Source organism: Coregonus lavaretus, assembly GCF_964263955.1.
Source record: "Coregonus lavaretus genome assembly, chromosome: 36".
In the NCBI taxonomy this organism is placed as follows: Eukaryota; Metazoa; Chordata; class Actinopteri; order Salmoniformes; family Salmonidae; genus Coregonus; species Coregonus lavaretus.
Window position 1 is genome coordinate 1,545,479 of NC_140023.1, and position 27,923 is coordinate 1,573,401.

The 27,923-nt window shown below is 42.6% G+C and overlaps 1 protein-coding gene across 1 annotated transcript in view; it reads right to left on the minus strand.

Annotated features, from left to right (window-relative positions):
• The window catches only part of LOC311110701 (leucine-rich melanocyte differentiation-associated protein-like), a gene marked incomplete at both ends in the record, with an annotated part of 340,674 nt that overhangs the window by 211,588 nt on the left and 101,163 nt on the right, over window positions 1-27,923 (minus strand). The gene's annotated exons all lie outside the window — the stretch shown is intronic.

Here is a 27,923-nt window from a genome sequence, read left to right on the forward strand (position 1 = left end):
CACCCCCATGCTTCACAGTATGTATGGTGTTCTTTGGATGCAACTCAGCATTCTTTGTCCTCCAAACACGACGAGTTGAGTTTTTACCAAAAAGTTATATTTTGGTTTCATCTGACCATATGACATTCTCCCAATCCTCTTCTGGATCATCCAAATGCACTCTAGCAAACTTCAGACGGGCCTGGACATGTACTGGCTTAAGCAGGGGGACACGTCTGGCACTGCAGGATTTGAGTCCCTGGCGGCGTAGTGTGTTACTGATGGTAGGCTTTGTTACTTTGGTCCCAGCTCTCTGCAGGTCATTCACTAGGTCCCCCCGTGTGGTTCTGGGATTTTTGCTCACCGTTCTTGTGATCCTTTTGACCCCACGGGGTGAGATCTTGCGTGGAGCCCCAGATCGAGGGAGATTATCAGTGGTCTTGTATGTCTTCCATTTCCTAATAATTGCTCCCACAGTTGATTTCTTCAAACCAAGCTGCTTACCTATTGCAGATTCAGTCTTCCCAGCCTGGTGCAGGTTTCTGGTGTCCTTTGACAGCTCTTTGGTCTTGGCCATAGTGGAGTTTGGAGTGTGACTGTTTGAGGTTGTGGACAGGTGTCTTTTATACTGATAACAAGTTCAAACAGGTGTCATTAATACAGGTAATGAGTGGAGGACAGAGGAGCCTCTTAAAGAAGAAGTTACAGGTCTGTGAGAGCCAGAAATCTTGCTTGTTTGTAGGTGACCAAATACTTATTTTCCACCATAATTTGCAAATAAATTCATAAAAAATCCTACAATGTGATTGTCAGGAGAAAAAAATATCTCAATTTGTCTGTCATAGTTAACGTGTACCTATGATGAAAATTACAGGCCTCTCTCATCTTTTTAAGTGGGAGAACTTGCACAATTGGTGGCTGACTAAATAATGTTTCTCCCCACTGTATGTATTAACATACATCTTAGTTCAACAGCAATCTCTCTCCCTCCCTCCCTCTTTCATGCAGCGGCAGTTTGACTAATGTGGATGGCCAGTTTGGACAGGAAAGTAGTAAGACACACCATTCAAACTTCGCTCTCACAGTCACACACAATAACTGCGCATGTACACAGGTCCGCACCATTACAGCGGAGAAGTTGAGCTCCTAGTTGTTGCGGAAATTGATCAACTATGCTGTTTACTTTCTGCATCCACGTCATATTGCTGAGTCTACCTTTAATTTGAAGTCTACCCAGACACATAGCATGCCCTTTGCGCACAACGAGACAATTCAAAACAAATCCAATTGTATTTGTCACATGCGCCGAATACAATAGGTGTAGACCTTACAGTGAAATGCTTACTTACAAGCCCTTAACCAACAATGCAATTTTAAGAAAAATAAGTTCAGAAGTTTAAAGTAAGTCATCTTGGGCTTGGCTTGAGTAAACATTATGATCATCCATTGAAGACTGGCTGGCCTGGACAGTAAACATTATGATCATCCATTGAAGAAAGGCTGGCCTGGATAGTAAACATTATGATCATCCATTGAAGACTGGCTGGCCTGGACAGTACACATTATGATCATCCATTGAAGAATGGCTGGCCTGGACAGTAAACATTATGATCATCCATTGAAGACCGGCTGGCCTGGACAGTAAACATTATGATCATCCATTGAAGACCGGCTGGCCTGGACAGTAAACATTATGATCATCCATTGAAGACCGGCTGGCCTGGACAGTAAACATTATGATCATCCATTGAAGACCGGCTGGCCTGGACAGTAAACATTATGATCATCCATTGAAGACCGGCTGGCCTGGACAGTAAACATTATGATCATCCATTGAAGACTGGCTGGCCTGGACAGTACACATTATGATCATCCATTGAAGACTGGCTGGCCTGGACAGTAAACATTATGATCATCCATTGAAGACCGGCTGGCCTGGACAGTAAACATTATGATCATCCATTGAAGACCGGCTGGCCTGGACAGTAAACATTATGATCATCCATTGAAGACCGGCTGGCCTGGACAGTAAACATTATGATCATCCATTGAAGACCGGCTGGCCTGGACAGTAAACATTATGATCATCCATTGAAGACCGGCTGGCCTGGACAGTAAACATTATGATCATCCATTGAAGACCGGCTGGCCTGGACAGTAAACATTATGATCATCCAATGAAGACCGGCTGGCCTGGACAGTACACATTATGATCATCCATTGAAGACCGGCTGGCCTGGACAGTAAACATTATGATCATCCATTGAAGACCGGCTGGCCTGGACAGCTAGACATGTGTTCTCAGCCTCTGCAGCGACGTGTCAGTGGATGATTGAGAAGCACACCTGCTGTGAGGAGAGTACCTGGTTTACAACAGGCCAAGAGAAGGATGCCATACCTTCAGACCTTAGCCTTAAGACTTCAGACCTTAGCTTTAAGGCCAGACAGCAGACCTTAGCTTTAAGACAAGACAGCAGACCCTAGCCTTAAGACAAGACAGCAGACCTTAGCCTTAAGACAAGACAGCAGACCTTAGCTTTAAGACAAGATTTCAGACCTTAGCTTTAAGACAAGACAGCAGACCTTAGCTTTAAGACAAGACAGCAGACCTTAGCAGAACTTGAACCAAAGTTATGAGAGGGCTGGCTAGCTACTTGGGAAAAAACTGTTAGCTAGCAGATACTGGGCAAAATTGTCTATTTTTATGTACCCTTCTAAACTATCCACAGTAGGCTAAACTGTCTAAAGGAAGAAATACAGTAAATGGCATTTTACACATTCAAACACATTATGTCTCCAATAAAAGACTTATTACAACATATTATGTCTCCAATAAAAGTCCTATTACAACACATTATGTCTCCAATAAAAGTCTTATTACAAAACATTATGTCTCCAATAAAAGTCTTATTACAACATATTATGTCTCCAATAAAATTCCTATTACAGCACATTATGTATCCAATAAAAGTCTTATCACAACACATTATGTATTCAATAAAAGTCTTATTACAACACATTATGTCTCCAATAAAAGTCTTAATACAACACATGTCTCCAATAAAAGTCCTATTACAACACATTATGTCTCCAATAAAAGCCTTATTACAACACATTATGTCTCCAATAAAATTCATATTACAACACATTATGTCTCCAATAAAAGTCCCATTACAAACACATTATGTCTCCAATAAAAATCCCATTACAACACATTATGTCTCCAATTACAGTAATATTACAACACATTATGTCTCCAATAAAAGTCCTATTACAACACATTATGTCTCCAATAAAAGTCATATTACAACACATTATGTCTACAATAAAAGTCCTATTAAAAACACGTCTCCAATTAAAGTCTTATTACAACACATTATGTCTACAATAAAAGTCCTATTAAAAACACGTCTCCAATTAAAGTCTTATTACAACACATTATGTCTCCAATAAAATTCATATTACAACACATTATGTCTCCAATAAAAATCCCATTACAACACATTATGTCTCTAATAAAAGTCTTATTACAACACATTATGTCTCCAATAAAAGTATTATTACAACACATTATGTCTCCAATAAAAGTCAAATTACAACACATTATATCTCCAATAAAAGTCATATTACAAACACATTATGTATCCAATAAAAGTCTTATTACAACATATTATGTCTCCAATAAAAGTCATATTACAACACATTATGTATCCAATAAAAGTCTTATCACAACACATTATGTATTCAATAAAAGTCTTATTACAACACATTATGTCTCCAATAAAAGTCTTAATACAACACATGTCTACAATAAAAGTCCTATTACAACACATTATGTCTCCAATAAAAGTCATATTACAACACATTATGTCTCCAATAAAAGTCCTATTACAACACATTATGTCTCCAATAAAAGTCTTATTACAACACATTATGTCTCCAATAAAAGTCATATTACAACACATTATGTCTCCAATAAAAGTCTTATTACAACACATTATGTCTCCAATAAAAGTCCTATAACAAAACATTATGTCTCCAATAAAAGTAATATTACAAAACATTATGTCTCCAATAAAAGTCCTATAACAAAACATTATGTCTCCAATAAAAGTCATATTTAAACACATTATGTCTCCAATAAAAGCAATATTTCAACACATTATGTTTCCAATTAAAGTAATATTACAAACACATTATGTCTCCAATAAAAGTCATATTAAAACACATTATGTCTCCAATAAAAGTCATATTACAACACATTATGTCTCCAATAAAAGTCATATTACAACACATTATGTCTCCAATAAAAGTCCTATTACAACACATTATGTCTCCAATAAAAGTAATATTACAACACATTATGTCTCCAATACAAGTCATATTACAAAACATTATGTCTCCAATAAAAGTCATATTAAAACACATTATGTCTCCAATAAAAGTCCTATTACAACACATTGTCTACAATAAAAGTCTTATTAAAAACACGTCTCCAATTAAAGTCTTATTACAACACATTATGTCTCCAATAAAATTCATATTACAACACATTATGTCTCCAATAAAAGTCCCATTACAAACACATTATGTCTCCAATAAAAATCTCATTACAACACATTATGTCTCCAATTACAGTAATATTACAACACATTATGTCTCCAATAAAAGTCATATTACAACACATTATGTCTCCAATAAAAGTCATATTACAACACATTATGTCTACAATAAAAGTCCTATTAAAAACACGTCTCCAATTAAAGTCTTATTACAACACATTATGTCTCCAATAAAATTAATATTACAACACATTATGTCTCCAATAAAAATCCCATTACAACACATTATGTCTCCAATAAAAGTCTTATTACAACACATTATGTCTCCAATAAAGGTCTTATTACAACACATTATGTCTCCAATAAAAGTCAAATTACAACACATTATATCTCCAATAAAAGTCATATTACAAACACATTATGTATCCAATAAAAGTCCTATTACAAACATGTCTCCAATAAAAGTCATATTACAACACATTATGTCTCCAATAAAAGTCCTATTACAAACATGTCTCCAATAAAAGTCATATTACAACACATTATGTCTCCAATAAAAGTCATATTTCAACACATTATGTCTCCAATACACGTCTTATTACAACACACTATGTCTCCAATAAAAGTCCTATTTCAACACATTATGTCTCCAATAAAAGTCATATTTCAACACATTATGTATCCAATAAAAGTCCTATTACAACACATTATGTCTCCAATAAAAGTCAGATTACAACACATTATGTCTCCAATAAAAATCATATTACAACACATTATGTCTCCAATAAAAGTCATATTTCAACACATTATGTATCCAATAAAAGTCATATTACAACACATTATGTCTCCAATAAAAGTCATATTTCAACACATTATGTATCCAATAAAAGTCCTATTACAACACATTATGTCTCCAATAAAAGTCATATTACAACACATTATGTCTCCAATAAAAGTCCTATTACAACACATTATGTCTCCAATAAAAGTCCTATTTCAACACATTATGTATCCAATAAAAGTCATATTTCAACACATTATGTCTCCAATAAAAATAATATTACAACACATTATGTCTCCAATAAAAGTCTTATTACAACAAATTATGTCTCCAATAAAAGTCCTATTACAACACATTATGTCTCCAATATAAGTCATATTACAGCACATTATGTCTACAATAAAAGTCCCATTACAACACATTGTCTACAATAAAAGTCCTATTAAAAACACATTATGTCTCCAATTAAAATCCCATTACAACACATTATGTCTCCATTATGTCTCCAATAAAAGTCCCATTACAACACATTATGTATCCAATAAAAGTAATATTACAAAACACATTATGTATACAATAAAATTCATTTCACAACACATTATGTCTCCAATAAAAGTCCCATTACAAACACATTATGTCTCGAATAAAAGTCCCAATACAACACATTATGTCTCCAATAAAAGTCATATTACAACACATGTCTCCAATAAAAGTCATATTACAACACATTATGTCTCCAATAAAAGTCCTATTACAACACATTATGTCTCCAATTAAAGTCATATTACAACACATTATGTCTCCATTAAAAGTCTTATTACAGCACATTATGTCTCCAATAAAAGTCCTATTACAACACATTATGTCTCCAATAAAAGTCATATTACAACACATTATGTTTCCAATAAAAGTCCTATTACAAACACATTATGTATCCAATAAATTAAAATAAAATACAATTTTATTTGCCACATGCGCCGAATACAACAGGTGTAGACCTTACAGTGAAATCCTTACTTACAAGCCCTTAACCAACAATGCAGTTTTAAGAAAATAAAAAAAGTGTAAAGTAAAAAATAGATAAGTAAAAAATAAAAATAGCAAATAATTAAAGAGCAGCAGTAAAATAAAATAACAGTTCGGAGGCTATATACAGGGGGTACAGGTACAGAGTCAATGTGCGGGGGCACCGGTTAGTCGGGGTAATTGAGGTAATATGTACATGTGGGTAGAGTTAAAGTGACTATGCAATAAACAGAGAAGCAATTTAAATAGTCCGGGTAGCCATGATTAGCTGTTCAGGGGGTAGAAGCTGTTAAGAAGCCTCTTGGACCTAGACTTGGCGCTACGGTACCGCTTGCCGTGCGGTAGCAGAGAGAACAGTCTATGACTAGGGTGGCTGGAGTCTTTGACAATTGTTAGGGCCTTCCTCTGACACCACCTGGTATAGAGGTCATGGATGGCAGGAAGCTTGGCCCCAGTGATGTACTGGGCCGTACGCACTACCCTCTGTAGTGCCTTGCGGTCGGAGGCCGAGCAGTTGCCATACCAGGCGGTGATGCAACCAGTCAGGATGCTCTCGATGGTGCAGCTGTAGAACTTTTTGAGGATCTGAGGACACATGCCAAATCTTTTCAGTCTCCTGAGAGGGAATAGGCTTTGTCGTGCCCTCTTCACGACTGTCTTGGTGTGTTTGGTCCTATTACACATTGTTTGGTCCTATAATACATTGCCCAATGTCCCTTAGAACAAAGGAGTGATAAACACTCCGTATAATAACACACATTTTCACCCCCATATTTGATTTAGGTTAGCATGAGTATAATTACAGGGTGTGATGTGTGTGTGTTTCACATACTGTGTGTTAATCGGAGTCACCATTGAGACCAGAGTCTCTTTTACGAGGGAGCCCTGCATATACATTTTAATAAAATACATATAATACAATATAAAACTAATAAAATACAGAACAACACATATTGAACAGACACACATTAATATACATAATATACACAAAACACAATCAACTAAAACAAACATATTCTTCATTATAAAAATCCTCTTTCCGCTCCCTGAACTGTCCTAGGGACGCTAATTAGCACCACAACAACCACCGCACAAACCGCACCAATTTCTCCAATAATCATCGGCGACAATGAACCACTGTGCCATCAAGCTGCTTCACCATACAATGAGAACTAAAATGGTGCCCGCAACACAAATGGGCCAATCCGACAACTCTTGCTGAGCGTGTGAAATCATTTTTCACTCCTCCCTGATTGGTCCCATCAACAAGGAATCCCAGAAGGCTTAAAAAGGCTACCTGCTCATTAATATCATACAGATGAAAATTATCTGCAATTTCAAAACACGCTTTAACAAATCATTAGACCGATGACCTCATGGATATGCCGAGTGTTGGGGCCACTGGGAAGTGGAATAAAAACGCTGTTGATAGAGCTGATAGAGAAATTACATCAGGTCTTTGTCATCGTGGAGATGAGATTCAGCGTGTATTAAGCAGCGCCCCGCAGAGGAACAGGCCCTGTTCACAACAACTACTACTGGATTCATCTCCCACAATGCAACTGGGGTCCCGAGTGGCGCAGCGGTCTAAGGCACTGCATCTCAGTGCTCAGTGCTTGAGGCGTCACTACAGACCCCCTGGTTTGATTCCAGGCTGTATCACAACCGGCCGTGATTGGGAGTCCCATAGGGAAGCGCACAATTGGCCCAGCGTCGTCCGGGTATGGCCGGTGTAGGCCGTCATTGTAAATAAGAATTTGTTCTTAACTGACTTGCCTAGTTAAATAAAGGTTAAATAAAATAAAAATAAAAATAAATTTAAAAAACAGATCAGAACAAGTAGTTCAAAGTTCAATTTCGTTCTTCCTTTTAACATTGTTAATGAAATAACTTCATCTATTGAATTCAATAGTCAGAATGTCCCTTCATTTTAAACATCATATAAAAGAAAAGCATAAAGCATGTATACAATACAATGTTGCCAGGTCTGTGTCTGTTGAGCAGGTAAACCCTACTCTCTAAACCTGCTAATAAAGATCATGATAACTGGCAACCCTGTCTAATGAAAGTGTATGTTGTGTTGTAAGGTAATAAATCCAGTCTAGTAGCATGATGCTACGGCTCTGTTCCTGAGCAGCTAAACAGACACAGACATGAGGGGAAGAACTATGGGGAATACAGTTGAACATTTGACATGGATGGATGATTATAGTTGGATAGATGGATGGATGGATGGATGGTTATAGATGGATAGATGGATGGATGAAAGTTAAAGAGATGTAAATCTCCCATTTGGTTCTTCGACACATTGCATATATTGCAGCCGACTGATACATTATTTACTTTCTTTGTCATCTGGAGTTAATGTTCCTTGTCTTGGGAACAAAAACGATTTAGAATGGCAACTTCCACAAGTCAAGCTCTGCTATTTCCCAGGCCCCGTCTCTGCTATCGGTCTCCATTGAAATATTCTCTATTTATTTTGGAAAACTTAAATAACTGCTGTTATGTCCGCCTTGAGCTGGCATGAACCAGAGAGAGAATATTCATCATTATAATACTTAGCACTGCGGGGAGAGAAAAAAAAGTTAAACTGCACTATCGCAAACATGATTTAGCCTCAATGGAGGCCGCAGGAATCCAAGGCTGTCAGACGCTGAAGTAAATTCAGTTCCTGTAAATATATTAGGATACCGACTAATGCTTTTAGTTGCTATCTGCTTGTGTAAACTATGTGCAGGATTCCTGACTTCAGGTATGTATTCTAAATGGCACCCTATCTCCTATGAAGTGTACTACTTTTGACCAGAGCCCTATGGAACCTGTCAAAAGTAGTGCACTAAATATGGTGCTATTTGGGATGCAGTCCAGCTCTGCAGTGTCTGCAAGGGTGTCTTAGTGAGAGAGCAGGGGGAAGGATAAACACTGAACAAACATGTCTGTGTTTTCCTTCTGTACAACGTCACAATGAAGGGGAACGTGTGAGGACATCCATAGCAGTTGGCTTGTCCATTCGCCTTCCAACTGTGAACCTGGTCGTGTTAGCCATTGCCAGCCTCCTGGTAAAAGCTCACAATATGTTGTCGTCCAAATGTTTGAATGGTGTCGTGCTATTAAGACCGACTAGCTGCCTCGCTGGTTAACTTGACATTATTGTGAAATGTTAGGGCCATGTATGTGAGAGCAGTGATGTGGATAGTATTCAGTTTGCTAGCATTGCTATAAACCCTCAGATTTACGACTCATCATCTCCTGGATGTCCAAGGGTAGCACATAAAAAAAAACAGCACTGAGAGATCGCTTGTGTCCCAAATGGCACCCTATTCCCTATATAGTGCACTACTTTTGACCAGAGCTCTGTGGGCCCGGGTCAAAAGTAGTGCACTAAATAGGGAATAGGATGCAATTTGGGACGCACCCCGAGCATACAGATACAGGCTAGTGTGTGATCTACAGGCCTGGCTGGATATAATATGCCGTGTCCACAAGGTCATTGGACTGATAGTGTAGCCTACTGTATCATAGCACTGCCAAAGGTAGGCAGAGAAAAACATAATTCAAAAGGTTAAACAACAACGGATTGGGAAGAGACTAATAGTGAGAGTGCATGTGTGTGTGTGTGTGTGTTAGTTTTACTATCCTTGTGGGGACCAGAAGTCCTTATAAGGACAGTAAAACAAGGAAAATTCAGACATGTGGGGACATTTCGCCAGTCCCCACAAGAAAAAAGGCTATTTTAGGCTTAGGGGTTAGGTTTAGGGTTACGGTTACAATTAGGGTTAGGTTGTTTTTATGAGCATGGCCTTATTTCTATTACAGCCTTACGGATATCATTTATATTCCATTCACCCAGCTCAATGTGACATCGATAGGTTTAGGCTTCTACATGATACTCGAATGTGCCCTATACCCATCATGAGGTTGCTACAACCTAGCCTACAAATTAAAGTTTATAACGTAGGTGCAAAGGTCGAGCGACAAATTGGAGTAATCAAGGTGACAGACAGTGACACATTCAATACACACTCTTGCCTGCATCTAGCTTATCTAGGGTGTAATCATTAGTCCCAACAGTTGCAAAACGGAACGTTACGTTTTGCAACTAAAATGAGAGTTTCTAATGGACAAAATCAGGTAGGTCCATCCCCGTTTCGTTCCGTTTGCTTCCGCTGAAGATACGTTTTGCAACAGAATCGGCAGAATGAATACACCCCTAATCACCAGCACAAATAGTTCCCTATCATAGCAGCCATACAAACAGCATCATCACATCTACCCGCTCTCCTCCTCTCACATTTTCCCTTCGCTTGTGGACTTCACAACAGCTGTCTGTGACTAGGCAAAAAAAACTCTACAAGCCAAACCTTCATACCATAACCGCTACACACAGCCTACATCGTTGCCACCATATTAGCTAACGTCACAGCCATCATAGCTACTAGTCTAAAGACCGACAGTCGTTTCCATCTTACCGTCCAAATGCATTGTATGCGGTCTGCAATACGGAACAGAAAAAGGAACTGCCCCTCCCTACCTTCAGGCTATGCTCAAACCCTACACCCCAACCCAAGCACCCTGTTCTGCCACCTCAGGTCTTTTGGCCCTCCCACCCCTACGGAAAGGCAGCTCAGCCCAGTCCAAGCTCTTCTCTGTCCTGGTACCCCAATGGCGGAACCATCTTCCACCTGAACCTAGGACAGCAGAGCCCTGCCGATCTTCTGAAAACATCTGAACAGCTACCTCTTCAAACAGTATCTTCAATAATCATCCTCCTCACCTCGACCCCCCCCCAAAAACGAAAAAAATTAAACTGAAAAAATAAATAAATAACTGAATCAGCACTTGCACTTGACCACCGACAAGGCTGGAAAAAAACAGGGAAAAATTGCATACTTTCTTTCTGAAACACAATTTTCCACCACCTAGGCTAATGCCTAGGAATGCTAGTCTCGGATGTTGCGTATCGCATTCAGCCAATCAGGTTGCAGTAGTCTGTTGTTTATCCCTGGCTGAACACAGGGCGCAACAAATGAACTGGCATTAGCCACTAGCATGGTGGTGGAAAATGGTGTTTAATAAAGAAAGTAAGCATATTTTAGCCAGCTAGCTAACATAAATAGCATTACTCTCTGTTTGAGTCAGGTTGTTGAGTAGGCAAAATTAGCTGCATTAGCTAGCTAAGTAAGTGAAAGAGGAAAAAAAAGACAACAAAATATATCCCTCTCTGATGCTTCTCATATTTTTTTTAGAAAGGAATTTGATCAAAACTATTCAACTATTGTCTTTCTCTCTCTTTGAGTCAACTACTCACCACATTTTATGCACTGCAGTGCTAACTAGCTGTAGCTTATGCTTTCAGTACTAGATTAATTGTCTGATCCTTTGATTGGACAGACAACATGTCAGTTCATGCTGCAAGAGCTCTGACAGGTTGGACATCTTCCAGAAGTCGTCATAATAACTTTGTAAGTTTACGGAAGGGGGTGAGAAACATGAGCCTCCTAGGTTTTGTATTGAAGTCAATGTACCCAGAGGACAGAAAATAGCTGTCCTCCGGCTATACCATGGTGCTACCCTACAGAGTGCTGTTGAGGCTACTATAGACCTTTAAATCGAATAAAAAAAATGGTATTGGTCACATACACATATTTAGCAGATGTTATTGCGGGTGTAGCGAAAGGCTACTGTAGACCTTTATTGCAAAACAGTGTGTTTTAATCAGTTATTTGGTGACGTGAATATATTTATAGTTTTATCTCAAAGAAATGCACTATTTTTATTTGTATAAAATTCACTGAGTAGGATGGTCCTCCCCTTCCTCCGAGGCGCCTCCACAAGTAGGTGTGTGTGTCTGTGTGTGTGTGTGTGTGTGTCTGTGTGTGTGTGTGTGTGTGTGTGTGTGTGTGTGTGTGTGTGTGTGTGTGTGTGTGTGTGTGTGTGTGTGTGTGTGTGTGTGTGCGTGCATATGCATGTGTAGGCCTACAAAAGAGATATGACTGACGTAATTTCCCACACAATCCATGTTTATGGTATTTTGTCTTTAGGAACATCATAGAATGTATGAACACAGAGTGCTGAGCCTTCCGTTTAACGTTGTTCATGTTCTAGCCAGGGCCTCCTGGTGAAGCTAAGTGCAGTGCAAGACTATGTATCCTGTAGAACATCAAAATCATCCCCTCCTGGAGAACTCCCATGCCCTGAGATGTCATCAACATTAAACACACTGTCATCCTGACTATACTCCATACGTAAGTTGAAGTACCCTCACAGACACTATGCATGTGTGCACGTATAAACAACTACACACACACCCCCACTACTCTCACCCTCTACACACACACTACTCTCACCATCTACACACACGCATCCACAGTTGAGTGTTCAAGTAGTCCTATTATATAAAGTATCTGCTACAACGCATACAATGGTTTTGCATACCGTGGAGATGCATACAAACAAACAAAAAACTGCAGTAATCAAAGCGATATGGTCTGACAAACAATCCAATATCCAAGGTTCAGAAAACATGCAAACCATAAATCACTCCACTGTCATGTTCCATTTTTACTACAGCACTGAGACGCTACAACCATAACAACACTAATCAACTGTACTGCAGGCAGGTAGTGTTTCTGTCCCAAAATGCACCCTATGTAGTACACTACTTTTGACCAGAGATCATACAAAAGTAGTGCACTACATAGGGCATAGGGTGCCTTTTGGGACGCAAACAGTGTCTTTTTTACCTTAGCCAAACTATGCGGGGAGGCTAGCACCTTATCTGGCTCTCTGTCACAGAGCTGCTAGGCCAATCTACACACCGTATGGAGGAGATGTACGTTCAAAGAAACTTTAGTAGTCCATTTCTGACCACAATGTGCATAGGTCATAAGTAACTTTATAGTCATTTGTACTCACTAACAACAATATGGCCAATTTAAAAAGGCGGAAATACAAATAATGGAACATGTTGACAGAATTTTTTTTTCATGGTTTATATTATTTTCATTTTATATTTAAAAAAATAAACATTCGTTTTTCTCTCATTTCTCAACATGGAATATACAGTGCCTTCGGAAAGTATTCAGAACACTTGACCTTTTCCACATTATGTTACGTTACAGCCTTATTCTAAAATTGATTAAATTATTTTTCCCCCCTCATGAATCTACATACAATATCCCATAATCCAAGATGGCATAGCAGTGCAGTCGTTTTTTCTGTAAATAGCCTGTTTTTAGTTTTTTTGTCTTTTTCGTATATATTTCTCAATCTCACTGTCCATCCTTTAACTAAATATACTTTCCTGCAACCCGCCTCACCCAATGTGGAACGGATTCTATTATTTCTTCATACATTTTTATCCAGAACCTCTGGCTGAAACTAGCCAGCTAACTAGCTACTTGCTATTAGCCACCGTTAGCAGTCTTCACCATTGTCCGTGGCCTGCACTACCTACCAGCCAGCTCTAGCCTGGACAATTATCGGCCAGTCTGCACAGTCTGCACATCGCGCTAGCGAGCCAGAGCATATCGGATTTTCTGCCGGAATCACTGAATCACTGGACCTTAACACCGGATCATCGCAACTAGCTAGCTGCAACCAAATGGCTGTTGTCGTTGTTAGCTAATCACCACTGAAGCTCTTCCCAGTTAGCCTTGAGCTAGCCTCGAGCCAGGTCATCTCCCGGCTATCTACCTCTCTGTCAACCGGACGGGACCTCCTAGTGTTTACACGGAGCCCCGCTGATCCATCACGACCGGCCTGCCGATGTAATCGTCTGATGTGGTTTCAACAGGCTTCCCGTTGCGACGACCACGAAGATCCATCTGCTAGCCCCGGCCCGCTAGCACGCGCAATCAACAGCCGTGCCTCCTGCTCGCCTGTGCTGTAGCAGCCTACGAACTGCTCCCGGACTTACTTATTGCTGTTCACTGGACCTTATGATCACTCAGCTACACAGCTGATGCCTGCTGGATTGTTCCTTTATACAGTACCTCATTCTGTTTATCTGTTTAGACTCAGCTCAAACTTTCGTCGCCATTACCAGCTGTTGTCTTAGCTCTCTCGAATAACACCTGTGACTGCTTTATGCCTCTCTCCCATGTCAATATGCCTTGCCTATTACTGTTTCGGTTAGTTCTAACTGTATTTTTTCAATGTAGAGCCCCCAGTCCTGCTCAACCTATATTTCCTTTGTCCCACCCCCCACACACGCAGAGACCGGCTCAATCGGTGGCTCCAGTGATGCTATCTCGTTCATCATTACCCAACGCTTAGGTTTACCTCCACTGTACTCATATCCTTGTCTGTACATAATGCCCTGAATCTATTCACCCGGAAATCTGCCCCTTTTTTTCTCTGTACCCAATGCACTAGAAGACCAGTTCTCAAAGCCTTTAGCCGTATCCTTATTCTACTCCTCCTCTGTTCCTCTGGTGATGTAGAGGTTAACCCCAGCCCTTATGCTCCCGAATGGCGCAGTGGTCTAAGGCACTGCATCGCAGTGCTAGCTGTGCCACTAGAGATCCTGGTTCGAATCCAGGCTTTGTCGTAGCCGGCCGCAACCGGGAGACCCATGGGGTGGCGCACAATTGGCCCAGCGTCGTCCAGGGTAGGGGAGGGAATGGCCGGCAGGGATGTAGCTCAGTTTGCAACGCCAGGGTTGTGGGTTCGATTCCCATGGGGGGCCAGTATGAAAAAAAATATATAATAATAATAATGTAGGTACTCACTAACTGTAAGTCGCTCTGGATAAGAGCGTCTGCTAAATGACTGAAATGTAAAAATGTAAATGTCTGTAGCCCCCAGTATCACTCCTGCTCCCCAGGCGCTATCATTTGTTGACTTATGTAACCGCAAAAGCCTTGATTTCTTGCATGTTAACATCAGAAGCCTCCTCCCTAAGTTTGAGTTATTCACTGTGTTAGCACACTCCGCCAACCCTGATGTTCTAGCAGTGTCTGAATCCTGGCTTAGGAAGGCCACCAAAGATTCTGATATTTCCATTCCCAACTACAACATTTTCCATCTAGATAGAACTGCCAAAGGGGGTGGAGTTGCAATCTACTGTAGAGATAGCCTGCAGAGCTCTATCATACTATCCAGGTCTGTGCCCAATCAGTTTGAGCTTCTACTTCTAAAAATCCACCTTTCCAGAAATAAGTCTCTCACTGTTGCCACTTGCTACAGACCCCCCTCAGCCCCCAGCGGTGCCCTGAACACCATATGTGAATTGATTGCCCCCCATCTATCCTAAGAGTTCGTATTGCTTGGTGACCTAAACTGGGATATGCTTAACACCCTGGCCGTCCTACAATCTAAACTAGATGCCCTCAATCTCACACAAATTATCAAGGAACCTACCAGGTACAACCCTAAATCCATTAACATGGGCACCCTCATAGATATCATCCTGACTAATTTACCATCTAAATACACCTCCGCTGTCTTCAACCAGGATCTCCCCGCGATATGCAACTTTTCAGGGAAGTCAGGAACCAATATACACAATCAGTTAGGAAAGCAAAGGCTAGCTTTTTCAAACCGAAATTTGCATCCTGTAGCACTAACTCCAAAAAGTTTTGGGACACTGTAAAGTCCATGGAGAATAAGAACACCTCCTCCCAGCTGCCCACTGCACTGAGGCTAGGAAACACTGTCACTACCGATAAATCTACGATAATCGAACATTTCAACAAGCATTTTGCTACGGCTGGCCATGCTTTCCACCTGGCTACCCCTACCCCGGCCACCAGCTCTGCACCCTCCACTGCAACTTGCCCATGCCCCCCCCCACTTCTCCTTCACCCAAATTCAGATAGCTGATGTTCTGAAAGAGCTGCAAAATCTGGACCCCTACAAATCAGCTGGGCTAGACAATCTGGAACCTTTCTTTCTAAAATTAGCCGCCGAAATTGTCGCAACTCCTATGACCAGCCTGTTCAACCTCTCTTTCGTATCGTCTGAGATCCCCAGAGATTGGAAAGCTGCAACGGTCATCCCCCTCTTCAAAGGGGGAGCCACTTTAGATCCAAACTGTTACAGACCTATATCCATCCTGCCCTGCCTTTCGAAAGTATTTGAAAGCCAAGTTAACAAACAGATCACCGACCATTTCGAATCCCACTGTACCTTCTCCGCTATGCAATCTGGTTTCCGAGCAGGCCATGGGTGCACTTCAGCCACGCTGAAGGTCCTAAACGATATAATAACCGCGATCGATAAAAGAGAGTACTGTGCAGCCGTCTTCATTGACCTGGCCAAGGCTTTTGACTCTGTCAATCACTGCATTCTTATTGGCAGACTAAATAGCCTTGGTTTCTCAAATGACTGCCTCGCCTGGTTCACCAACTACTTCTCAGATAGAGTTCAATGTGTCAAATCGGACGGCCTGTTGTCTGGACCTCTGGCAGTCTCTATGGGGGTGCCACAGGGTTCAATTCTCAGGCATATTCTTGTGTATATCAATGACGTCGCTCTTGCTGCTGGTGACTCTCATATCCACCTCTACGCAGACAACACAATTTTGTATACTTCTGGCCCTTCATTGGACACTGTGTAACAAACCTCCAAACGAGCTTCAATGCCATACAACACTCCTTCCGTGGCCTCCAACTGCTCTTAAACGCTAGTAAAACTAAATGCATGCTCTTTAATCGAACGCTGCTTGCACCCGCCTGCCCGACTAGAATCACTACTCTCGGCGGGTCTGACTTAGAATATGTGGACAACTACAAATACCTAGGTGTCTGGTTAGACCGTAAACTCTTCTTCCAGACTCACATTAAGCATCTCCAATCCAAAGTTAAATCTAGAATTGGCTTCCTATTTCGCAACAAAGCCTCCTTCACTCATACTGCTAAACATGCCCTCGTAAAACTGACTATCCTACCGATCCTTGACTTCGGCGATGTCATTTACAAAATAGCTTCCAACACTGTACTCAGCAAATTGGATGTAGACTATCACAGTGCCATCCGTTTTGTCACCAAAGCCCCATATACTACCCACCATTGTGACGTGTACGCTCTCGTTGGCTGGCCCTCACTACATATTCGTCGCCAAACTCACTGGCTCCAGGTCATCTATAAATCACTTCTAGGCAAATCCCCGCCTTATCTTAGCTCATTGGTCACCATAGCAACACCCACCCGTAGTATGCATTCCAGCAGGTATATCTCACTGGTCATCCCCAAAGCCAACACCTCCTTTGGTCGCCATTCCTTCCAGTTCTCTGCTGCCAATGACTGGAACGAACTGCAAAAATCTCTGAAGCTGGAGACACTTATCTCCCTCACTATCTTTAAGCATCAGTTGTCAGAGCAGCTTACCGAACACTGCATCTGTACACAGCCCATCTGTAATTAGCCCACCCAACTACCTCATCCCCATATTGTTATTTACATTGTTATTTATTTTGCTCATTTGCACCCCAGTATCTCTATTTGCACATCATCTTCTGCACATCTATCACTCCAGTGTTAATACTAAATTATAATTGTAATTATTTTGCACTATGGCCTATTTATTGCCTTACCTCCATAACTTACTACATTTGCACACACTGTATATAGATGTTCAAATCAAATCAAATCAAATCAAATCAAATTTTATTGGTCACATGCGCCGAATACAACAGGTGCAGACATTACAGTGAAATGCTTACTTACAGCCCTTAACCAACAGTGCATTTATTTTAAACAAAAAAGTAAGAATAAAACAACAACAAAAAAGTGTTGAGAAAAAAAGAGCAGAAGTGAAATAAAGTGACAGTAGGGAGGCTATATATACAGTAAAATAAAGTGACAGTAGGGAGGCTATATATACAGGGGGGTACCGTTGCATAGTCAATGTGCGGGGGCACCGGCTAGTTGAGGTAGTTGAGGTAATATGTACATGTGGGTAGAGTTAAAGTGACTATGCATAAATACTTAACAGAGTAGCAGCAGCGTAAAAAGGATGGGGTGGGGGGGCAGTGCAAATAGTCCGGGTAGCCATGATTAGCTGTTCAGGAGTCTTATGGCTTGGGGGTAGAAGCTGTTGAGAAGTCTTTTGAACCTAGACTTGGCACTCCGGTACCGCTTGCCGTGCGGTAGCAGAGAGAACAGTCTATGACTAGGGTGGCTGGAGTCTTTGACAATTTTGAGGGCCTTCCTCTGACACCGCCTGGTATAGAGGTCTTGGATGGCAGGGAGCTTTGCCCCAGTGATGTACTGGGCCGTACGCACTACCCTCTGTAGTGCCTTGCGGTCAGAGGCCAAGCAGTTGCCATACCAGGCGGTGATGCAACCAGTCAGGATGCTCTCGATGGTGCAGCTGTAGAATTTTTTGAGGATCTGAGGACCCATGCCAAATCTTTTTAGTCTCCTGAGGGGGAATAGGCTTTGTCGTGCCCTCTTCACGACTGTCTTGGTGTGTTTGTACCATGATAGTTTGTTGGTGATGTGGACACCAAGGAACTTGAAGCTCTCAACCTGTTCCACTACAGCCCCGTCGATGAGAATGGGGGCGTGCTCAGTCCTCTTTTTTTCCCTGTAGTCCACAATCATCTCCTTTGTCTTGGTCACGTTGAGGGAGAGGTTGTTGTCCTGGGACCACACGGCCAGATCTCTGACCTCCTCCCTATAGGCTGTCTCATCGTTGTCGGTGATCAGGCCTACCACTGTTGTGTCGTCGGCAAACTTAATGATGGTGTTGGAGTCGTGCCTGGCCATGCAGTCATGGGTGAACAGAGAGTACAGGAGGGGACTGAGCACGCACCCCTGAGGGGCCCCTGTGTTGAGGATCAGTGTGGCAGATGTGTTGTTACCTACCCTTACCACCTGGGGGCGGCCCGTCAGGAAGTCCAGGATCCAGTTGCAGAGGGAGGTGTTTAGTCCCAGGATCCTTAGCTTAGTGATGAGCTTAGAGGGCACTATGGTGTTGAATGCTGAGCTGTAGTCAATGAATAGCATTCTCACGTAGGTGTTCCTCTTGTCCAGGTGGGAAAGGGCAGTGTGGAGTGCGATAGAGATTGCATCATCTGTGGATCTGTTGGGGCGGTATGCAAATTGGAGTGGGTCTAGGGTTTCTGGGATTATGCTGTTGATGTGAGCCATGACCAGTCTTTCAAAGCACTTCATGGCTACAGACGTCAGTGCTACGGGTCGGTAGTCATTTAGGCAGGTTATCTTAGAGTTCTTGGGCACGGGGACTATGGTGGTCTGCTTGAAACATGTTGGTATTACAGACTCAGTCAGGGACATGTTGAAAATGTCAGTGAAGACACTTGCCAGTTGGTCAGCACATGCTCGGAGTACACGTCCTGGTAATCCGTCTGGCCCTGCGGCCTTGTGAATGTTGACCTGCTTAAAAGTCTTACTCACATCGGCTACGGAGAGCGTGATCACATAGTCGTCCGGAACAGCTGGTGCTCTCATGCATGCTTCAGTGTTGCTTGCCTCGAAGCGAGCATAGAAGTGGTTTAGCTCGTCTGGTAGGCTTGTGTCACTGGGCAGCTCGCGGCTGTGCTTCCCTTTGTAGTCTGTAATAGTTTTCAAGCCCTGCCACATCCGACGAGCGTCAGAGCCAGTGTAGTATGATTCAATCTTAGACCTGTATTGACTCTTTGCCTGTTTGATGGTTCGTCGGAGGTCATAGCGGGATTTCTTATAAGCGTCCGGGTTAGAGTCCCGTTCCTTGAAAGCGGCAGCTCTACCCTTTAGCTCAGTGCGGATGTTTCCTGTAATCCATGGCTTCTGGTTGGGGTATGTACGTACGGTCACTGTGGGGACGACATCATCGATGCACTTATTGATGAAGCCAGTGACTGATGTGGTGTACTCCTCAATGCTGTCTGAAGAATCCCGGAACATGTTCCAGTCTGTGCTAGCAAAACAGTCCTGTAGCTTAGCATCTGCGTCATCTGACCACTTTTTTATTAGCCGAATCACTGGTGCTTCCTGCTTCAGTTTTTGCTTATAAGCAGGAATCAGGAGGATAGAGTTATGGTCAGATTTGCCAAATGGAGGGCGAGGGAGAGCTTTGTATGCGTCTCTGTGTGTGGAGTAAAGGTGGTCTAGAGTTTTTTCCCCTCTGGTTGCACATTTAACATGCTGGTAGAAATGAGGTAGAACGGATTTAAGTTTCCCTGCATTAAAGTCCCCGGCTACTAGGAGCGCTGCATCTGGATGAGCGTTTTCCTGTTGATTAATGGCCTTGTACAACTCATTCAGTGCAATCTTAATGCCAGCATTGGTTTGTGGTGGTAAATAGACAGCTATGAAAAATATAGATGAAAACTCTCTTGGTAAATAGTGTGGTCTACAGCTTATCATAAGATACTCTACCTCAGGCGAGCAAAACCTCGAGACTTCCTTAGTATTTGATTTTGTGCACCAGCTGTTGTTTACAAATATACAGAGACCGCCACCCCTTGTCTTACCAGAGTCTGCCGTTCTGTCCTGTCGATGTAGCGTATAGCCCGCTAGCTGAATGTTGTCATTGTTGTCGTTCAGCCACGACTCCGTGAAACATAAGATATTACAGTTTTTAATGTCCCGTTGGTAGGATAACCGTAATATTAAATCGTCAATTTTATTCTCAAAAGATTGAACGTTGGCTAATAGGATTGATGGGAGAGGCAGTTTACTCGTTCGCCGTCGGATCCTTACAAGGCACCCGGATCTGCGTCCACGATATCTCCGTCTCTTCTTCACGCGAATGACGGGGATCTGGGCCTTGTCGGGTGTCTGTATGATATCCTTCGCGAACGCCTCGTTGAAGAAAAAGTCTTCGTCCAATTCGAGGTGAGTAATCGCTGTCCTGATATCCAGAAGCTCTCTTTGGTTATAAGAGACGATGGCAGAAACATTATGTACAAAATAAATTACAAATAACGCGGAAAAACACACATAATAGTACAATTGGTTAGAGGGCTGTAAAACGGCAGCCATCTTCTTCCGGCGCTGTTCTATTGTGTTATTGACTGTACGTTTTGTTTATTCCATATGTAACTCTGTGTTGTTGTTGTTTTTACCACACTGCTTTGCTTTATCTTGGCCAGGTCGCAGTTGTAAATGAGAACTTGTTCTCAACTGGCTTACCTGGTTAAATGAAGGTTAAAAAAAATTACAATAATAAAAAAAAATTAAATGATGAAGCAAAAACAGGTTTAGACATTTTTGCTAATTTGTAATGAATAAAAAAACAGAAATATCACATTTACATAAGATTGCAGACCCTTTACTCAGTACTTTGTTGAAGCACCTTTGGCAGCGACTACAACCTCGAGACTTCTTGGGTATGACGCTACAAGCTTGGCAGACCTGTATTTGGGGTGTTTCTACCATTATTCTCTGCAGATCCTCTCAAGGTCTGTCAGGTTGGATGGGGAGCATCGCCTCACAGCTATTTTCAGGTCTCTCCAGAGATGTTCGATTGGGTTCAAGTCCGGGCTCTGGCTGGGCCACTCAAGGACATTCAGAGACTTGTCCCGAAGCCACTCCTGCGTTGTCTTGGCTGTGTGCTTAGGGTCGTTATCCTGTTGGAAGGTGAAACTTCGCCCCAGTCGGAGGTCCTGAGCGTTCTGGAGCAGGATTTCATCAAGGATCTCTCTGTACTTTGCTCCGTTTCCCTTGATCCTGACTAGTCTCCCAGTCCCTGTCGCTGAAAAACATGCCCACAGCATGATGGTGCCACCACCATGCTTCACCGTAGGGATGGTGCCAGGTTTCCTCCAGACGTGACGCTTGGCATTCAGGCAAAGACTTCAATCTTGGTTTCATCAGACCAGAGAATGTTGTTTCTCATGGTCTGAGAGTCTTTAGGTGCCTTTTGGCAAACCCCAAGTGGGCTGTCATGTGCCTTTTACTGAGGAGTGGCTTCCATCTGGCCACTCTACCATAAAGGCCTGATTGGTGGACTGCTGCAGAGATGGTTGTCCTTCTGGAAGGTTATCCCATCTCCACAGAGGAACATCTCAAGGATGATCAATGGAAACAGGAGGCACCTGAGCTCAATTTTGAGTCTCATAGCAAAGGGTCTGAATACTTATGTAAATAAGGTATTGTTATTTTATTTATTTTACAAATTAGCTAAAATTTCTAAAAACCTGTTTTCGCTTTGTCATTATGGGGTATTGTTTGTAGATTGCTGAGGATTTGTAAAAAAATTAATTCATTTTAGAATAAGGCTGTTACGTAACAAAATTTGGAAAAGATCAAGGGGTATGAATACTTTCCGAAAGGACTGTATAGCTACCAAACCATTTAAATCCTATAAATTGTTCAATAGTATATTTGTATATGGCTACTACGTCCTTCTTTCCTTTGCTGGGACCCATTCAGTGTGTAACACAAAATAGGCCCACTTGAAAAATCTGCTCCTCACACTGGGTCCACACAGCCATTTATAACCTTAAAAATGACTCCTGGGCAGCAGGCAGGTATCCAATTATTCTTTACCCAGGAAGCAGTGCTGAATGGAGGAGTGGGCCGCGTGATTTACTCCCCACCTCTCCTTTTATTAAAACACTTTGTCTTATTGTTTTATTGATTTACAATCCGTCCTACTTTTTTGGCATCTGAAAACAATCAAGGTGCGGGGCGGCAGAATGTTTGGACATTAATCGTTAAAAGACAGTGTTTTATTCCTGGCCTGGGGTTTGCAGCAGCAGCAGCAGCAGCTGCCGAGCATTCAGGGTAAAAGGAGAGTGATTTATGGCGGTGTAGCCATAACGATGAGGTGCTCATTAACATATCGACAGGCTCCAAGATGGATCATCAGCATTGATTATTTCATGGCCTGTTGATGCCCATTTGTTAAAAAGAGAGGAGGAGAGGGAGAGAGGGAGAAAGGAAAGGAGAGAGGAGAGGGAGAGAGGGAGAAAGGAAAGGAGAGAGGAGAGGGAGAGAGGGAGAAAGGAAAGGAGAGAGGAGAGGGAGAAAGGAAATGAGAGAGGAGAGGGAGAGAGGGAGAAAGGAAAGGAGAGAGGAGAGGGAGAGCGAGGGAAGATGGGAAGACGTGAGGATTTCTCACCAGCACTGGAGAGACAGACAAAAACCCTAACTCCTTCAATCACCAGATCCATCAGTCGAGTGTCAGGTTTAAAAATCAATGATTGACAATCAGTCCTCAGCACTCTGAGAATCCATACAGACAGACAAACAGAGAGAGAGAGAGAGAGAGGGAGATATAACGGAAAGGGAGAGAGAGGGAGAGAAAAGGGAGATATACAGTATATGGAGAAAGAGAAGCACAGTGGGGAGGTTGAAATAGAGCTCTGTTAACTGTATATCAGTCAGTCAACGTGCTATTTCCTGTTCAAACAGGAGAGGGACGGCTATCTGTCATCATATTTCCCATATTGAGTGGATTAATTTACTATCAGTTATCTACTACTACTACCACAATTAATACAAGATTGTGGATGATATGTATTTTCAAATGCTGGATCGTAGCAAGAGAAATGCAGATGTTTGAATTTCTCCAACTGTCAAATACTGATTTGTGTTGTAGTTTATTTCCCCATACTCAAATCCACCCAGAGGATATTACAGACACACAGTACATATAGCATTATTATTGCTTTATGTACTAATACACATTTGAACCTTATAGAAATACTAGCAGCCATGACACACATTTCTGTGGGCTCCTCACAGCTCACCTGTCTCAACTCATTCATATTTTATATTTAAGCAATAAGGCCCGAGGGGGTGTGAAATATTGCCAATACACCACGGCTAAGGGCTGTTCTTAGGCAAGACGCAACACGGAAGTAAATTAGAGCAGTAAAAATAAATGTTTTGTCACACACGTGGTATACCACGGCTTTCAGCCAATCAGCATTCAGGGCTCGAACCACCCAGTTTATAAATCATATTATACCTCCCTTTGCCTCTGTCAAATACCAGCACCAAGGTCAATGATCTATGGGAAGGAAATTATAGGGTATGTACAAGAGGCTAAATACATACTGTACATGCCTAGCTACAAATAAACATTGTATGTACATATGAACACATACACTATATATACAAAAGTATGTGGATACCCCTTCAAATTAGTGGATTTGGCTAGTGGATTCGACAGGTGTATAAAATTGAGCACACTGCCATGCAATCTCCATAGACAAATATTGGCAGTAGAATGGCCTTATTGAAGAGCTCAGAGACTTTCAACTCGGCACCATCATAGGATGCTACCTTTCCGACAAGTCAGTTTGTCAAATTGCTGCCATGCTACAGCTGCCCCGGTCAACTGTAAGTGCTGTTATTGTGAAGTGGAAACGTCTAGGAGAAACAACGGCTCAGCCGCAAAGTGGTAGGCCACACAAGCTCACAGAACGGGACTGCCGAGTGCTGAAGCGCGTAGCGCGTAAAAATTGTCTGTCCTCGGTCGCAACACTCACAACCGAGTTCCAAACTGCCTCTGGAAGCAACGTCAGCACAAGAACTGTTCGTTGGGAGCTTCATGAAATGGGTTTCCATGGCTGAGCAGCAGCACACAAGCCTAAGATCACCATGCGCAATGCCAAACATCGGCTGGAGTGGTGTAAAGCGCGCCGCCATTGGACTCTGGAGCAGTGGAAACACATTCTCTGGAGTGATGAATCACGCTTCACCATCTTGCAGTCCGACGGACAAATATGGGTTTGGCGGATGCCAGGAGAACGCTACCTGCCCGAATGCATAGGATCAACTGTAAAGTTTGGTGGAGGAGGAATAATGGTCTGGCGCTGTTTTTCATGGTTCGGGCTAGGCAGCTTAGTTCCAGTGAAGGGAAATGTTAAAGCTACAGCATACAATGACATTCTAGATGATTCTGTGCTTCCAACTTTGTGGCAACAGTTTGGGGAAGGCCCTTTCCTGTTTCAGCATGACAATGCCCCCGTGCACAAAGCGAGAAATGGTTTGTTGAGATCAGTGTGGAAGAACTTGACTGGCCTGCATAGAGCCCTGACCTCAACCCCATCGAACACCTTTGGGATGAATTAGAACGCTGACTGTGAGCCAGGCCTAATCGCCCAACATCAGTGCCCGACCTCACTAATGCTCTTGTGGCTGAATGGAAGCATGTCCCCGAAGCAATGTTCCAACATCTAGTGGAAAGCCTTCCCAGAAGAGTGGAGGCTGTTATAGCAGCAAAGGCGGGACCAACTCCATATTAATGGCCACAATTTTGGAATGAGATGTTCGACGATCAGGTGTCCACATACTTTTGGTCATGTAGTGTACACCCACACATATGCTCGCTCGCTCACACACACACCATCATAAACACAAACTCCTATCAAATCAATCTTATATCAAACACTCTTATTCCACTACAAACAACTTAAAATGTGATCCTATTCAGCTTTCAGGAAACAAAGGAACATTGGGTTAGTTCTTTCACCCGGCCCCAACCACCTCAGCCCTGCTCCCTCATTACAATGATAGAGTTGTCATGGTGACAGGTGCTAATTGATGGGCCAATCAGTCATTAGTGCGTGACAGGCAGGCGGCCCTGACCATCATGGCTCTGACTGACTGGCTGGCTGGCTGACTGGCATTCTCCTGGACCACTGTCACTGGGGTCCTCACAGCAGCTGTAACCTTGCGGTGGGAGAAAGAGTCACAAACACACACCTCTGTAAATCAATGCTGCTGAGAAAGGAAAAAGAGAGAGACACACACACACACACACACACACCTCTCTACCTCTGTAAATCAGGGCCAGAGTCACACAGCTGACATGTATTGACCGTCTAATCTTTACAGAGGGCTGCAGTGGCTTTTTCTCTCTCCTCTGTCTTTCAACATAATCTCAAAAATAGAGGTGAGAAACAACAGTTCAACAGCTACTCACTGTAAATACTGTTAATTCTAAAAGAGTCTCAAATGTCATCCTATTCCCTTTATAAGGCACTACTTTTAAACAGAGCAGTGCACTACATCGAAAGTAGTGCACTGCATTGTAAATAGGGTGCCAAGTCTTTGTAATTGTATTCCTTCCTTTTGGAGTAGTGGGGGGTATCTTGCCTGGTCTCCTTTACCCCAGGGTTAAATACATTAGAAGACAGAGGAGAGATTCAGTCAATGAAGTCACTAAGGATCTGGCCTTCAGCTGTCCTTGGAGGACATGATGAGGGACTAGTGTGTGTGTGTGTGTGTGTGTGTGTGTGTGTTCGTTCCGCCTCCCCTTCCGTGACAGGGGGGGCTTGCCCTGCCTCTTGTAGTGTAGAAACGGGGGCTCTAAATTGCTTCCGTCACCAGGGCCTGAGTAATGAGTGTGATTCTAATCTCAGTTCCTGAGGCCGCTGGCATTAGTCTTAATCTGAGCTGGGCTCTCCACCGCCACGTGATGCAGAGCAGGTAGGGACCAAATGAGAATACACACACACCAACACAACAGCACACACACACGCGCGCGCCCAGGAAGTGTTTGGTCAGGACAAGGTTAATGGACCTTTGTCCCCTCCTCTTATCTCTTCCTCCTTCAGGGGTGTTTAGGTATGCAGAGGCTAGAACATTTCTGTACTATCTTACAGACCACACACTACACTATAAAACAAACTACAGCTACATGTACAGTCGTGGTCAAAAGTTTTGAGAATGACACAAATACTAATTTTCATAAAGTCTGCTGCCTCAGTTTTGATGATGGCAATTTGCATATACTCCAGAATGTCATGAAGAGTGATCAGATTAATTGCAAAGTCCCTCTTTGCCATGAAAATGAACTTAATCCCCCCCAAAAATGTCCACTGCATTTCAGCCCTGCCACAAAAGGACCAGCTGACATCATGTCAGTGATTATTTCGTTAACACAGGTGAGAGTGTTGACGAGGACAAGGCTGGAGATCACTCGGTCATGCTGATTGAGTTAGAATAACAGACTGGAAGCTTTAAAAGTAGGGTGGTGCTTGAAATCATTGTTCTTTCTCTGTTAACCATGGTTACCTGCAAGGAAACACGTGCCGTCATCATTGCTTTGCACAAAAAAAGGCTTCACAGGCAATGATATTGCTGCTAGTTAGATTGCACCTAAATCAACCATTTATCGGATCATCAAGAACTTCAAGGAGAGAGGTTCAATTGTTGTGAAGAAGGTGTCAGCGCGCCCAAGAAAGTCCAGCAAGCGCCAGGCCCGTCTCCTAAAGTTGATTCAGCTGCGGGACACCAGTGCAGAGCTTGCTCAGGAATGGCAGCAGGCAGGTGTGAGTGCATCTGCACGCACAGTGAGGCGAAGACTTTTGGAGGATGGCCTGGTGTCAAGAAGGGCAGCAAAGAAGCCACTTCTCTCCAGGAAAAACATCAGGGACAGACTGATATTCTGCAAAAGGTACAGGGATTGGACTGCTGAGGACTGGGGTAAAGTCATTTTCTCTGATGAATCCCCTTTCCGATTGTTTGGGGCATCCGGAAAACACCTTGTCCGGAGAAGACAAGGTGAGCACTACCATCAGTCCTGTGCCATGCCAACAGTAAAGCATCCTGAGACCATTCATGTGTGGGGTTGCTTCTCAGCCAAGGGAGTGGGCTCACTCACAATTTTGCCTAAGAACACAGCCATGAATAAAGAATGGTACCAACACATCCTCCGAGAGC